The sequence below is a fragment of the Tupaia chinensis genome, unplaced genomic scaffold, assembly GCF_000334495.1.
Source record: "Tupaia chinensis unplaced genomic scaffold, TupChi_1.0 Scaffold000251_1, whole genome shotgun sequence".
NCBI lineage: Eukaryota > Metazoa > Chordata > Mammalia > Scandentia > Tupaiidae > Tupaia > Tupaia belangeri.
The window spans coordinates 1,275,224-1,292,441 of NW_006159731.1; positions in this window are offsets into that span (position 1 = coordinate 1,275,224).

Sequence of the window (17,218 nt, forward strand, 5' to 3'; positions counted from 1 at the left end):
GAATCCCGCCGCATAGCCATTACGCTAACTGCTGGTTCCCTTTTTTTTTTTTTAATATATTTTTATTTCATTTTCTTTTATACATTTAATCATGTTATTTAGCTTACAAAGTGAATATTCCAACATGTGAAGACTTCTCCCTAGTCCAGTTGATAAAACTATAAAATGATCTTCAACAATTATCAGGTATCTTTGTCCTATGAATGCTTTGCATCTCTATTTTCCTCTAAATGTCCTTCTTCAGACTTTCACACACTATATCTGGTATTCACATGCATTTACTGTGTTTCCATATCCTTCAGTCATTCATTTTCAGTCAAAGAGTGTGGACACTCGGTATATATTAAGTGGGGACATACAGTGTCTCTCCTTCATAGCCTGGCTTGCTTCACTCAGCAGTAAATCTTCCATATTCTTCCACTGTCAAAAGCCAGGGTTTTGTTGTTTTATTTTATGGCTGAATAGTATTCCATAGAGTATATGTGCCACAGTTTTCCAATCCATTCATCTGTTTGTGGGTATTTGGGTTGGTTCCATGTCTTAGCAATTGTGAATAGTGCTACAAGATGTGCAAAAAAAAAAAAAAAAGAAAAACAAATAAACATTGATGTGCAAGCACTTTTCTGATTAAGAATTCTTCTGTCCTTTGGGTAGATAACCAAGGAGTGGGATTACTGGATCATATGGTAGTTCTATTTGTAGATTTTTGAGGAATCTCCAAATTGTTCTACACAGTGGCTGGACCAATTTACATTCCCATCAGCAGTGTAAGAGTTCCCTTTTCACCACATGCCCGCCAGCACTTACTATTTTTTTAAATCTTAGTTATTCTGACTGGGGTTAGGTGGTATCTCATTGTTGTTTTGATCTGCATTTCCCTTACAACGAGGGATGGTGAGCATTATTTTCTTATGCCTTTTGGCTATTTGTATGTCTTTAGAGAGTGATTTTCTCAACTCATTCTTCTATCTTTTCATAGGATTGATCATCTTTTTTCAGAACAGCTGCTTGAGTTCCTTGTGTATTCTGGTTATCAGTCCCTTATCTGATGCATAGTTTACAAAAGTATTTTCACATTCTGAGGACTGTCGTGTCCTTTGCTATGCAGAAACTTCTTAGTCTGATGTAATATGACTTGTCTATTTTGGGGATTATCGGCTGTGCTTTGGTGGTCTTATTTAAGAAGTCTTTGCCTACCCCAATGTCTCCCAGTTTCCCCAGTGTTTTCCAGGAACAGTTTTATAGTTTGAGGTCTTAGATTTAGATCTTTGGTCCACCTTGACTTGATTTTTGTCAGAGGTGAGAGGTAAGGGTTCAGATTCATCTTTCTGCAGGTGGAAATCCAGTTTTTCCAGCACTATTTGCTGAAGAGGTTTTCCTTTTCCCACTGGATTGACTGGTACGCCTTGTCAAAAATCAGTTGACTGTATGTTTGGGAATTATTTCTGGGGATTCTGTTCCATTGGTCTTCCCTGTCTGTTTCTGTGCCAGTACCACACTGTTTTGTTTACCACAGCTTTGTAGTCTATTTTTGGGTCAGGAAGTGAGATGCTGCCCACTCCACTCTTCTTGTGTAGGATTGCTTTGGCAATGTGGGGTCTTTCATGATTCCAAACAAATTTCATGATCATCTTTTATAGATCTGTGAAGAATGTGTCTGGTTCTTTGATTGAGATTGCATTAAATGTATAGATTAATTTGGGTAGAATTTCCATTTTGATTATATTAATTCTTCCAATCCAGGAACATGGTATGTCCTTCCACTTTTTTGTGTCATTTTAAATTTCTTTTTTCAGCTTCTTGTAGTTTTTCTTGTGGAGGTCTTTAACTTCTTTGGTTAGACTTATTCCTAAGTATCTTATGCTTTTTGTGGCTATGGTAAATGGAATAACTTTTTTCAGTTCTCTCTCAGTCTGCCTGTCATTCATATATAGAAATGCTATAGATTTCTGTATGTTGATTTTGTATCCTGTACCTTTACTGTATTCATGTATTACTTCCAGGAATGATTTCATGGAAACCATTGGGTCTTCTATGTATAATATCATGTCATCTGCAAATAGGGTTTCACTTCTTCTTTTCCTATTTGAATGCGTTTTATTTTATTCTCTTTTCTGATTGTGTTGGCGAGGACTTCCAGTACTATATTGAAAAGGAGTGGAGAAAGTGGGCATCCTTGTTTTGTACCCATTTTTAGTGGAAAAACTTTCAGTTTTTCTCCATTCAGGATGATGTTCATTATGGGTTTTTCATAGATAGCTTTTATTGTGTTGAGAAATGACCCTTGTATGCCGATTTTGCTGAGAACCTTGATCATGAAGGAATGATGTATCTTATCAAATGCTTTTTCTGCATCAATTGATATGATAGGGTTTTTATCTTTCTTTCTGTTAAGATGGTGTATTACATTTATGGTTTTGCATAAGTTGAGCCAACCTTGCATCCCTGGAATAAAGCCTACTCGGTCATGATATATAACCATTTTTATATCTTATTGGATACGATTTGCTAGTATCTTGTTGAGAATCTTTGCATCTATATTCATCAGAGGTATTGGTCTATAGTTTTCATTCCTTGTCCTGTCCTTATGTGTTTTAAGGATAAGGGAGATAGAGTCTTCGTAGAGTGAATTAGGGAGAGATTCACACTTTGGATTTTTAGAAATAACTTGAGCAGAAAGGGGGTTAACTCTTCTTTGAAAGTTTTGTAGAATTCAGAGGTGAAGCCATCAGGGCCAGGGCTTTTTTTTGATAGGAGGTTATTTATTACTGATTCAATCTCCTGGCTTGTTACAGGCCTATTCAGACTTTCTATATCCACCTGGTTCAATCTTGGTAGATTATATTTGTCCAGGAATTTGTCCATCTCATCCAGATTGTCTTGTTTCTTGGCATATAGTTATTCATAGTAAACTCTAATGATGTTTTGTATTTCTACTGTGTTGTTATATTGCCTGCTTCGTTGCAGATTTGATTTACCTTGTTCCTTTCTCTCCTCTTAATAAGTCTCGCTAGTGGTGTATCAATTTTGTTTATCTTTTCGAAGAACCAGCTTTTACTTTCATTTATTTTCTGTATAATTCATTTTTTTCTATTTATTTCTTCTCAAATCTTTATTATTTCATTTTTTTTGCTGGAGTTTCTTTGAATTTTTTTGCTGTTGCTTTTCCAATCTTCTGATGCACAATGTTAGGTGATCCATTTGCCTTCTTTCCGTTGTCTTCTTATGCGCACTAATTGCTATGAACTTCCCTTTTATGACTGCTTTTGCAGTGTCCCAAAGATTATGGAAACTTGTGTCCTCATTGTCATTGACTTCCAAGAATCTTTTGATTTCAGTTTTTATTTATTCAATAGTTGTAGAGTCATTCAGGAGTAGGTTATTCAGTTTCCATGTATTTGAGTATGCTTCAGGATTTCTCGAAATTAAACTCAAGTTTAATTCTATTATGGTCGGAGAAGATGCTGGATATAGTTTCTATGCCTTTGAATCTGTAGAGGCTTGCTTTATGCCCTATGATGTAGTCAATATTCAAAAAGGCTCATGTCGGGGTGAGAACAAAGTGTATCTCATGGTTTTTGGGTGGAAAGTTCTATAGATGTCTGTTAAGTCCATTTGATTTATGGTATCATTTAGATCCCTTATCTCTTTACCTATTTTTTGTCTAGATAATCTGTCCAGAGGAGATAGTGGGATGTTGAGGTCTCCAACAATTAGTGTGTTGCAGTCTATCTCCCCTTTAAGATCTAACAGTCTTTCCTTCACATATTTGGGTGCTCCTGTATTAGGTGCATAGGTATTTATAAGCATTATATCTTGATTGATTGACCCTTTTACTATAATATAGTGCCCTTCTTTGTCTCTTTGAACAGTTTTTGTTTTAAAGCCTATTTTGTCAGAAATTAGTATCACGACTCCAGCTCTTCTTGGTTCCCATTTACATGGAAAACCTTTTTCCAACCCTTCGCTTTCAGTCTATGTGTGTCTTTATCCATGAGGTTGTTGGAAAAAAAGAGAGGTTTTTTTTTTTTTTTTTTTTTTTTTTTTTGGTCATTCATTCAGCCAGTCTGTGTCTCTTGATTGGAGAATTTAATTCATTATTATTCAATGTTATTATCGATGTTACTGGACCTGTCCCGACATTTAAACTGGCCATTGTCTTGGTTGCCTTTAATTCCTTTGTTTCTGGCTGTTCATTCTTTAGTTTTCCTGGCACAGTACTTTCTTCAGGGTTTCTTTCTGGTCTCATGCTGGCAAATTCTTTCAGGTTTTGTTTGAGAAGATTTTAATCTTTTTTTCTCATATGAAGGATAATCTTGCTGGATATAATAATCTTGGCTGAAATTGTTTTTCTCTTAATACTTTCAATACGTATTCCCATTCTTTCCTTGCTTGCATTGTTTTCATTGAGAGGTCCGGTGTTAGCCTGATGGAATGACCTTTGTACGTCACTTATCATTTCTCTCTTGCCAGTTTTAGTATCTTGTCTTTATCTGTGGTCTTTGCCAATCTGGCTAAGATGTGCCTTGGGGAAGATCTTCTGGGATTGCTTCTATTTGGGGTCCTTTGTATTTCTTGGATCTGGATGTTTGAGTGCCTCTCTAGACTTGGGAAATTTTCTGCCAGGATTTCATAGAATAGATTGTCCATTCCCTTATTACTTTCTTCACCTTCTGGGATACCAATTATTTGGATGTTTGTATGTATAATAGAATCTAGTATTTTCTCATATATTATCCGCATGGTTTTTTGTTTGTTTGTTTGTTTTGTTATTTTCTCTATCTTTTTGGTGTGTATGTGTATGTGTGTGTAGTTTGTGTAGTTTTTTTTTCCCCTAGGTCAGAGGTTTTATCTTCTATGTCAGAGATTCGATCTTCAGCATGGTCTAATAGACTTTTAATACTTTCAAGAGAGTTTTTGATTTCCTATATTACAGACTTTATGTCTAATAGTTCCATCTGATTCTTTCTTAGCATGTCTATTTCTTTTTTCATATTGAGAAAGGACTTCCTAATCTCCTGTAGTTTGTTGTCTCTTTCCTGTTCCAACTCATAGAATTTGGTCACCATGAATGTTCTAAATTCTTTCTCTGACATTTTTGTAACTGTTTTTTCTAGAAATGGGAGGGAGTCACTGTGTTCTTTTGATGGAGACGTATTTCCTGGTTTATTCAGACCTGAAGCGCTTCTACTTTGAGCCATTGGGAGATGTATTCACTTTGAGTACCTTTTAGGAGAATGTTTCCTCGACTAGGAACAAGTGTGTTTCCCTTTTGCTGTGGACAGATGAGTGCTGAGGTCTCTCTTCTGCTGTGTTTAGAAATGTGGTCTGAAGAGGAGTATTCTATTCAGATGTCTGAAGAGCAGTATCTCCTTTTATGCAGGTGGTTCAGTAAAAGGGAGGACCCCAGGGAGTCTTAAAATACTAGAGTATTTCAGAATTGTGATTCTAGACCTATGTAGTCCATCTGGGAGGGTGGAGGAAGAGGAAGAGAGGAACAAATAAGAGGGAAGAAAGTAAGAAGGTGAATAAAGAAAAAGTTGTGCCACACCCTAGCATGGTGCACTATTTTGGCAGGGGTCTGGAGATGGAAGTTGGGTCTGCTGTAGAGCTGGAGGTAGTCCTGTGTAGTAAGAAGTATAAAATTAACATATGAAAGAAGAAAAAAGGAAAAAAAATAGCCTACCTGGCTGACAGAAATAGAAGGTCTCTGGGCTTGGGGGTTCTGCCTCAGTATCCCTTAGGCCAGGGGTCTGAAGATGGAAGTGGGGTCTGCTGTAGAGCTGGGGGTGGTCCTGGCTGACAGAGATAGAGGGTCTCTGGACTTGGGTATGCTGGGACTAGTTGGAATGCCCTTTTAGACAGTTGTTATTTCATTATAATATTCACTCACATAACTTATGGTTTTAGATTCTAAAACCAAGTTATGAAGTAAGATATAGGGAAATACTCTAACTAGATGTTGATTAAAAAAAAAATTGTGGGAACGAGCAGTTAGCGTAATGGCTATGTCGCTGGACTCCCACGTAGTCGACCGCGGTTCGCGTCCTGGACCCGGTGGCTTAAAACTCACGCCGGGCGCATGTGCGTGCGTGCCCAAGATCCCAAGAGGAGAATGGAGGAGAAGGGATTGGGGTGTCACCATCCCCCCAGGGGGTGATTTCTCACTTTCTGTCTCTATGTCTCTCTCTGTCTGTCTGGCGAGTGCACGCGCCCTATAGCAAAAACTTCTCCAAAAAAAAAAAATTGTTAGATTTGGGTAATGAAGAGAAATTGAAAGTTAATGATGACACTTGGCACCTTAATGAGTGTACATGATCTAACCTATCATTTTAGGAAGGGGAGGAGCACATCAGTTAAACTTAGACATAGACTTAAAATTGCTGTATTGGACTTTCTCAGTGGTTGTTAGCCTGTGTCTTGTGGCATATCCATCTAGAATGTGGTGCAATGGAGGCTGAGTCTAGAGAAGGCAGCAAAAAGAACAGTCCCTATCTTTTGCCTTTACCAAGCTCTGTCTCAGCCACATGGTAGATCTTATGAAGAAGGGATATGCTAATTTCTACTGATTATTAGTTTTTTTTTTTTTTAAGTACTTCTACAGCTGAAGTTCTGATAAATTTATGGGAGTTATTTGTGCTTTTAATTTACAATGTAAAAGGCCCATTTTCTATTCTTTGTCTTATCCTGAGACTGTTACTGTTTGGTCTTACATGTGCCCTGACAGATTGCTTACTTTGCATGTGAACGTGGCTGAAGAACAAACCCTATAGCTCTTAAACAAGGTGTTAAAGAACCATTTCAAAACTATTGCATTGTCGGAAAAGTCATGACACACTTTTGTATAGAAAAACAAAAAATACATCATGACTTTTCCAACAACCCAATGTAACACTTTACTCAGATGCTAGGTTTTACATAGTATTTAAATGGTAGGCTAACTCATTTAACTGATTTCCTTATTTGTGGACACATAAAGGGTATTAGATTTATATGCTATTCCCATGCCATGATCATCTTTGAATACATATCTTCATGTGCAAGGAGATTTGCTAAGAGGAAAATAGTAGGCCCAGAACTACTATTTGGAAATAATGATTTGGTCTTGATATACTATTGACTTGTTTATAAAACACTGTCAGTTTATATTCCCATCAACTGTGAGGCTCCATTTTCTTCATAGAGCATTTCTGTTTTCTCCCTTATTCTGATTAGGAAAACATCTTTTCATTGTTTTATTTTTAAAAACAAGGATTTGAATATTAGCCATTTAAATTCTTTGAGTTTCTTTCTTTTTTATTTTATTTTTATTTTTATTTATTTTATTTTGCTATAGGGCACGTGTGCTTGTCAGGAAGACAGAGACAGAGAGACAGAAAGTGAAAAATCACCCCCCAGGGGGTATGGCTGTGTTGTAATCCCTTCTCCTCCATTCTCCTCTCAGGATCTTGGGCATGCATGCACATGCTCCTGGCGTGAGTTTAAGCCACTGGGTTTGGGACTCAAATTGTGGTTGGCTACATGGGTCCAGTGATGTAGCCATTATGCCACCTGTTGGTCTCAAATTCTTTGAATTTTCTATCTGAAGCTTTTTTTTTTTTTTTTTTTTTTTTGAGAGCTTGAGAGAGATCTAGTCTTCCCCAGCTAGCTAGAAAGAATTATGTACCCTGTGTGTACAGCCAACTGGGAAACTGACTCTCAATCCTCATGTGGCTTCCAGCATTGTACAATGTCATGCTATTGCTGCATCACTGTGACAAGGCCTCCAGTTTATCTGCTTAAAGTTTATCTTTCCTATATGGAGGTTAATCACTGGCTTTGTTGGGTCTGGGTTTCACATTTATTCTTCCCTATGAAAAAAATTATACACCTTTGTATTTTCTTGTCTTGTTTGATTTACATATTTTTTCCTTCTGAAATTTGTTTCTGGGTAGGGAGAGTTAAAGGTTTCCTATACCTTTTGGGTCTAGGTGTGGTCTTATGATACTCTGGCTAATCAGGTCTAAGTGGGAATCCGCGGGTTTCCAGGAACACTTTGGCTTTGGTAGGGGCCTGTTCTGTAGTAATGAAGTACTACCTTACTGGGAGGCAATGTAATAAAGAGGGCAAAGAAGGGAGCTAAAAGAGAAATTGGGTTCCTTAGGGCAGGCATTGGCAAGCTTTTTCTGTAAGAGCCTAAGAATAAATATCTTAGACTTCACAGTTCACACAATCTGTCACTACTACTCAACTCCAGTGTTGTAGTATAGAAACAGGCTTTGATAAAATAGAAACAAATGAGCGTAGCTGTATTCTAATAAAACTTCATTTATAAGAACTAAAATTTAAATTTAATAAAACTGTCACTTGTCACAAAATATACTTTCATTTTTTTCCCAACCATTGAAGATAAAGACCATATTTAGTTTGCAGGATGGAAAAAATTACCATTATTTGTTCATGAGCCATAGTTTGCCAACCTTTGCCTCTGGGTGTCACTGAGAAGATGGTTCAATCCCAATTACTGATTTTATGAGAATTATATCTCTATTTAGCCACTTTTTTTTTTTTTTTGGTTAACTAAAGTCAAATAACAGATAACGGTCTAAATTATTTTCCAAATTGATAACTATCCTGGAATTTTATTGACTATATTTTCCCCCATTGATTTGTACAGTTTTAAAATGACATATTACTCTCTAAGTGAGTCTTTTCTGGCATTTTACTTCCATCTGCTGACCTTTGTCCATTTTGACATCAACATTATCAATGTCAGTCCTACAGTTTTAATGTATACTTAGGATCCTGAGGTGTACTCTTTATACTGAATTGTCTTTCTCTTCTTTGGTTTTTATATTATTACCTGATCCCTAGCTTGTTTTAGAATAGGGTTAAATTTCATAAACACAGATTTGGGTTTATATTGAGTTTTTGTTGTTTTTTTTGAAATAATTATTTAATTTATTTTCATTATTATTTTTAAATTCGTTATAGGGAATTTATGCTTATGAGGGAGAGAGAGAGAAAAAAAAAAAAGTGAGAAAGTAAGCTACCAGGTCTGGAACTCAAACCACGTTCAACCATGTGGGAGTCCAGTACCTTAACCTTCATGTCACCTGCTGGCCCTAGGGTTTATACTGAGTTTAGGGAATACTTTGTGGAGAAAAAACTTTATAGATCTTACCCATGAACATGACATAACTTACATTTAATGAAGGAGAAAAAAAATCTCAATAAGTTAACTCTCCATTTTCTTTTTTTTTCTTTCTTTTCTTTTTCTTTATTAAAGGTTTTTTTGCCATAGACCATGTACACTTGCCGGAGAGACAGAGAGAGACAGTGAGAGGCAAAGCGAGAAGTCACTCCCTGGGAAGAATAGTCATGCCACAATCCCTTCTTCTCCTTTCTCCTCCTGGGATTTTGGGCATGTATTCACATTTGCCTGGCGTGATTTTCAAGCTACCAGGACCAGAATTTGAACCATGGGAGGCTATGTGGGAGTCCAGTGCCTTAACCACCATGCCACCTGTTGCCCTCCCCATTATTATTATTATTATTATTATTTTCCTTTTTATTTAGGCCATCGTGATTTATACTTAGATCATTCCTGGTTGGTCAAGATACTGCTGTTAATGGGAATAGAATTGTTACCTGAGCATGCTTTTATGCCATTTGTCTATCTTGCTCTCCATTCTGTAACTGAAACCATGTAGACTCAGAGCATTGTTTTTTGCCCAATGCTAAAGACCAACTCAGAGCTCAATGCTTTCTGTGATTGTACTTAGTCTTTGGAAAGTTCCACTGAGTAGCTTTTCTCTTCTGGGTTTGAATTAGGTGTTATTAAATACTAGTGAGTTCCTATGAGTTCCTAGATATCATCTGGAACAGCAAGGTGGTGTTATGTACAACTCAATACTAGAAAATGGATTGAGCCTGATTGCTGATGCCAATCAGAGTGGTTTGGATTTGTGGGTATTCTAAGCATCATGTCTCAAATCAGTGAGGGATCCCAAGATGGAGGCTCAAAATATGTTTAATCTGCATGTACTGCCAACTCCTAAAGACAAAGAAGCAGGGGTACAAAGTGCTGAGACCTGGGAGAGGAGAAAGTCAGAATCTTATCCTTAGACTTATATCCCAGCAGGGGAAATAGACTCAGGGTGCCATGCCATGCAGTCTGAGGAGGTATGTTTTATGCTCTGGGACCACTTCTCAAAGCAGCTGCAATCTGATTGATAATCAGCCATCATACCAGGTAGAGAGAAGGTACAGGCAGCACCCACGTAAGGAGAAGAGAAGAAAGAGTATATGTAAAAAGCCAGTGGGGCTGGAGGCTGCAGTGTGGGGCTTGAATTAGGGGGTTTTTGAAAGTTTTTGCACTCAAATAAACTTGTACTTTATTTCAGTTTTCTACAAACTCTTTAAAGTCCTCTTCTGTCTCTTAAGTGCATTTTTGGGGGAGAAATGATAATAGCTTTTAAATTTAAGGAGTAAGAGACAGTGTATTTGAGAATATTTCAGTGTCGCAAAGCACACTCTGCACAAATGTGTTGGAAAAGATACACTTAAAATGTACAAAATACACTACTTTCTATTAAAGTATGGTCTTTTGGTTCCTTCTTTATTCTTAATTTATTTTCTGGGTAAAGGAACATTCTGATAAGTCTTTCCTGATAGATTCTATTCTATCTTTCATTTGTGCCCTCTACATTGATTTTTCATATTTGTTTCTCTAAGGCTATTATTTGCCTTTCCCTGCTTGGTTTTATTCAGTTTTGCGACAACCCCAGCCATATCTGGTTATCTCTGGCTGGCTAGTCAGAACTCAGGGCAATTGCGGGCAGGATTTGCTGCAGTATGTGCCTGTGACTAGCCGCTCTGGGTCCTGTTCTTTGTCACACCTGATCAGATTTTTGAGAGACCATCTTGCCCCAGGGATTGGGCCTGGTTAAAGTAAACCATTCAGAACATTCTCTCCTAGAGAATGACCATCCAATAGGTTGTGAAAGAAAAGGAAAGGGGGAATTCTCTTAGAAAAGAAAGAAAAACAGAACAGGAAATGGGAAAGAGCTGAGGCAAAGGGTTAGTTCTTATCAAAGTCAAACTAGTGCATCTCGTTCCGTATCACTGAGAATATCTCCTGTGACCAGCATTTTACAGGATATCTGCTGGTAACTGCCACTTATTTCACAATCCTGATTTTAAAGGTGCCCATGAGAGAATACAGTGTCTGTTGGGAAAGACCCCCACATGAAGCCCATTGTGTCGGGCCCATAATTTTAGCTTGAATCAGGCAGGCTGACATATTTAAAATGGGAGATCTGTGTGCAACCTCATTTGCTGTAGACTGCAGACATGCCATTCTCTTACTATGTGGAAATCTCTCATTTCCCTTCCCTGCTGTGTCTTTGGTTAACAGTTATAAACTCTCTCTCAGACAGCTGGTTGTATATTAAAGTCTATTTATAACAGTCAGCGGACAACTGATTGTTTATGAGGAATCATGGCAATTTTTGCTTAGGAAGGACAATTGGGGCATTTCTTCTGTAGTAGAGAGGGTTTAGCAACTGGAAACGGCAAACATTGCCTCACTTGTCTTCTTGCATTCTGTGGACTGAGGTTGCCCTGGGTGCTAATGGTGAATTCAAATCCAGCACAGACTGCTGGTTCTTTAGTCCAGGGGCTTGGGGGCTGTACAATGGAAAAAAATGAGACAATAATACTTTGTGAGAAACAGAGATGTAAAAAAGTACCCGCAGCTATGAGGAAAAACATACCGTAGTCAAAATCAGCAATAAAATTCATAAAGCTAGATTTTTTTTCTATAGCTCTACTTAAAATCTCTTCTTTTATATTTAAGAACCCCCCTCCACTCCGCACCAGAACATAAAACAATTGTCGACCCAAACCGTTCAGGATTGGACAGAGATAAAAATACTCACAGGATATTATTCCTAGAGAACATCTTGCACAATATTTTTCTATTAGCTCTTAGTATGAAAGCTTCACTCTCCTTAATTTTTGGAAAAGTAGGATGGGTAATGATATTTAATTGTAAAATAACATGTGTTAGGCTTTTAATATAAGAAAGAGCATAAATGATAAATATCCTTCCTGCCTAGATAACACTATATTAAAAATAAATGATAAAATTAAAAAGAAAATAAATTGTTACTTACATATGGCTAACAAGCTCAACTGAACAACCATAAAATGAACATAAAATGAAAACTAAACACTTCCATCATTCATAAAAATCAGTCTAGAAAAAAGTTGTACCTGTCTATACACATAGGTGGCTATATCCATATCCAGGAGGAGTTTTACACAAGTGTATTTAAGTGCTACAATTGCCTTGTCATCTCTTGGTTTGCTGATTTCAATTTATTTCAGTTTATCTATTGAACTTAGTATATCACATTTGTTGTATCTTTTCAAGAAGATGTTAATGATTATAATAAATACAATTTTATGTGTGACTTCTAATAGTTAATAAGCTATATATTTTATTTTTTTAATTGCCAGAGGGTATGCACTCAGCAGAGAGAGAGAGAGAGAGAGAGACAGAGCGAGAGTGCAAGTATCCCCCAGTGGGGCATGGTCATACCACAATCCCCTCTCCATTTCCCTCACCCTTGGAATGTGGGTATGCACAGTCATGTGCCTGGCTTGTTTTTCAAGCTACTCTCATGGTCAGCCATGTGGGCATGTAGCTCTCTTTTAAACCATTAGACTACGGGACTAGCCCAATAAATTGTATATATTCTTTAAAAAAAAAATTGCCAGGGAGTACATGTGCTTGCTTAAGATTGACAGAGAGAGAGAGGGGAAATGAGAAGGCACACTTCCCCAACCCCCAGGGAGGATAATAAGGCTGTGATACCTTCTCCTCCATTTTCCCCTTTTTTTGGGATTTAGGGCACATACACTCACATGCTCAGCACATGTTTTTCAAGCTGCTTGGTCTGGAACTTAAACTGGCACAGTTAGTTACGTGAGATCTAGCCACCTTAACCAACATGCCACTGACTGGCACCATTATGTGTTTTCTAAATTAGTATTTGTGAATTCTTACTTTATTTTTCAAATCAATAAATTATCTCTAAGTGGCGATAGATCCAATTTCTTTCTCTTTTTCTTTTCTTTCTTTTTTTTTTTTTTGAGAGGTTTTTGCTATAGTGTGCGTATGCTTGCCAGAAAGACAGAGACAGAGAGACAAAGTGAGAAATCACTCCCCCAGGGGGGATGGCCACGCCACAATCCCTTCTTCATTCTCCTCTTGGGACCTTGGGCACACACGCACATGCGCCTGGCATGAGTTTAAGCTAGTGGGTCCGGGAATTGAACCACAGTCGACTACAAGGGAGTCCATGGGCATAGCCATCACGCTAATTGCTGGTCCCCTACATCCAATTTCTAATACTTTTTCTTTAAATTTAGTAACTTTTGGAAGTACCGTTTGACCCGTAATCAATCAATCTTTCTTTCTTCCTTCCTTCCTTCCTTCCTTCCTACCTTCCTTTCTTTCTTTCTTTCTTTCTTTCTTTCTTTCTTTCTTTCTTTCTTTCTTTCTTTCTTTCTTTCTTTCTTTCTTTCTTTCTTTCTTTCAAGTTTTGCTACAGGGCACATGTGCTCTTGAGGGATGGAGAAAAAGAGGAAAAGTGAGAAAGCACTTCCCGCTCCTCCCCCCTCCCCAGATGGTCATGCTGCAATCCCTTCTTTTCCATTCTCTTCTTGGGATTTTGGGCACACACATGCTATAGTGTGTTTTTCAAGCCATCCAGTCTTGGATTCCAACTGCACAGTTGATGATGCGGGATCCAGCGGCCTTAACCCTCCATGAATTTTTTTAAGGTCAATTTAGAAAAGAAGCAGGCCTATGACAAACAATTTGTTTTTAATTCAGGAACTGCTTTCTAGAAACAGCAGGCTAAGGCTCATCCACTGTGGTAGGATGGGCCTCTTTGAGGAGATTTGGTCCTTGGGCATTTCTTTTTAGGTTTCTGCTACAGCAAAAGGTAAATTTATAGTGAGGTGTAGATGAGTTAAACCAAAGCCCTTTCAAGAGGAGCCTGAATAGATATATCTTGGTTTCAGTTCTTACTTTCTTCTTGAAGTCTTGGATTCTTCTGGGATCCAAAGCTGCAAAAATGGTCCGTAGCTGGTGGAATCAGTTTTTGGTCGTTCAGATGAGATCATCGTTCTTATTCCTGGTTCCCACCAGGGAGAGAGCTGAAGGTTGAGCTATTTACAGCTTTCTTGGTGGCCACATAGATGTTAAACTATCAGAGATGGGAAGAGAGAACCGTCAATTCATCTCAAATAAAAGCCCCTTTCAGTAGATTTATCAGTGGAAAGTAGTAAAAGTTTTACATTCACTGATGCCTCTGTGAGCTATTTGAGTTGGAAATAACTGAAATGGGAAGACAAGGACTTAGACAAGTCAAAAGAATTTAATATTTTTAGAATTCTATATGTGAATATAGAACACAGAGAAGGAAACAGTTGATAGAAACAACAGTGGTAGACTATTTTAAGCTCAAAACTTAGATATATCAGTTTGAGATTATATTTTAATGTAATTTTACCAGTGAGTAAATCAGTGAGGTTTCTCCTTTTAGCAGTTAGTTTGAGATTTTGCAGGACTAAACTCTCTTGAGCAAAGTGATTCAGGGAGCTCTAAGTTTTCCACAGGCTATATGTAATGTAACTTTTAGAAAAGAAAAAAAAACCCCGCAGCTCCTCGTGGTCTACCCACCGACAAGATACAGAATGACGGTCTCTCCAAAAGAATGCTTTTTTTTTAAAAGTCAGCACAAATGTCTGGCAGGAAAGTTTGAGGGCAGGAGGGGGTTCTTTCAAGATTTCTTTCTTTACTCTTAAAATTCAGTGATAAAATTCCTAGGAAAAATGAATGTGTGGTGATTTTGAGGGTCATTTTTCTTGTCCTTTTTTTTTTTTTTTTTTTTTTTTTTTTAACTTTTGATCGTTGAAACCACAGAGAGTGACTTCCCAGGCTCTCTGAAACAAAGAAATAAGACATGCTTTTACTAAAGCTATATCAGAAACTTGCAAACTGACAGGGAGGAAGGTGGACCATTCAGGAAAGTCATTTGGTGATAGACCAGAGAGTCAGAGAGAGAGAGAGAGAAGGAAGGAAAGAAAGGCAGAGCAAAGCTAGGGTAATAGACTGAAGTACAGGCAAATGGAGAAGAAGTCACTGGGCAGGTAAGAGGATGAGGAAAACACTTGGGAGTTCCTTGAGAAGAAGTGGGTGCACCTGTTCCAAGAGCTGCACTGCTCCATGCTGCCTCATTGAAACAGGCTGGGCTGGGCCTACTGAGACTTAGGACGTCAGAATCTCTGTGAGAGGTCTGGTATATTACATACCTTTTCAGGTATGTAATATGTAATTCTGTTTCTCACAAACTTTCTATCATATTTATAGTGTGGATTTAGTTCTGTGACTGCCTTGAGCATGCTGCTTGCTGTATGGAAGGCACTCATAAATGTTAGCTTTCTTTTCATCCTCTTCCTCCTATTGCTCTTATTATTATATCTAATGCCTGGCAAAAATGTGTAAAAATCTCAATGTTAATATTTCCCCCCATTTTCAAATTCTCTTTGTTAACACCCATCGGGATACTAACAGACTGTGGAATATTATTAAATTTGTTATGATATACATGCTATATAATGTATAATTGCCTGCTGCCTACTGAATTCTTTCTTATTCCTACATTAAAATCTTTCAGTACAATGTACCCAGAATGTATATGAAGACTTAATGCTGGTTGTCTGGGTGCAGTTCTAGTCAAATCAAATGTGACAGCCCTTTCTAGAAAGAAAGAATAATGACTTCTTCACCTCCTAGATACCACTGGCTGTGCTAACCTCCTTACAGAGACTGCCCAATTTAATCTGTACTCCCTCCTTTGGAAGTCATTAGTAGAATTGCCTCTGTTTTTCAGATAAGGCAATGGCAGCTTACAGAAGTTAAGTGTTTTTGCTCAAGGACAGAGAGTCATTCTGATGTGGAGGAGGAGAGCTCTAACTCAAGGAAACTGGCTGGACAGAGCCCTGCCTGGAACCAAACTACTTAACCTACCTTTCATGCCCTGGGAGGATGCTCAGGTTCAAGGGTTCTTCAGAAGCAGGCCAGCTACCAGAGAGAAAAGGGAGCACCAAGCAGTTGTCTTTCATTACTAAATATCAACTTTGCTAATGAATGAATAACTGTTGAGTGTCATAGTTCTTACACTGTAATTGTATGACCTCATTTGTTCCTGTGGTTATTTGTATATTTATGTACATGTCTGTAAACCTACATGCAAAAGGAAGGATAAATAACTGAGATGTTCTGAGAAAATTTTTAAAATCAATTTTATGTTTTAGTATTTGTTTTCTACTGATTCTAAAACACGTACAAAAATATCAGCATATAGTGGTCAGCCAATATTGTGGTAGTTAAGGTGTCTGGATCTCACATACCTGACTATGTGGTTCAAGTCCTATACCCAGTGGCTAGAAAAACATGCTGGGAAGGGGGCAGCAGATGGTGTAGTGGTTATGTCACTGGACTGCCACATGGCTGACTGCAGTTCAAATTCTGGACCCCAGGGGCTTGAAACTCACGCTGGGTATGTGTGCATTCATGCCCAAGATCCCAGGAGGAGAATGGAGAAGGGATTGTAGCTTGACCATCTTTCCTGGAGGGTAATTTCTCACTTTCTCTCTCACTATCTCCATCTCACCAGTGAGTGCATGCCCTAAGGCAAAAACCTCTTAAAAATAAAAAAGGAAGGGCTGGCTTGGTAGGGAACTATGGCTACACATCATTCGGACTTGATCTTTTGCCGCAAGCAAGCTGGTGTAGCCCTTGGAAGACTGGGAAAAATGTGACGATAAGTTTGTGATGGGCGACTCCTACGTGCGTCCCTGTAGCCTGGTTCCCACATGTGATGAACGCAACTATGGCTCTTACCAGGGGTGTTGTCATCTGTGGAGGTCCTGGAGTCTCTGATGCCTATTATTGTAAGGAGTGTACCATCCAGGAGAAGGATAGAGATGGATGCCCAAAGATTGTCAACTTAGGGGACCAGCAGTTAGCGTAATGGCTATGTTGCTGGACTCCTATGTAGTTGACCGCAGTTCACGTCCTGGACCTGGTGGCTTAAAACTCACGCCCGGCGTGTGTGCGTGCATGCCCAAGATCCCGAGAGGAGAATGGAGGAGAAGG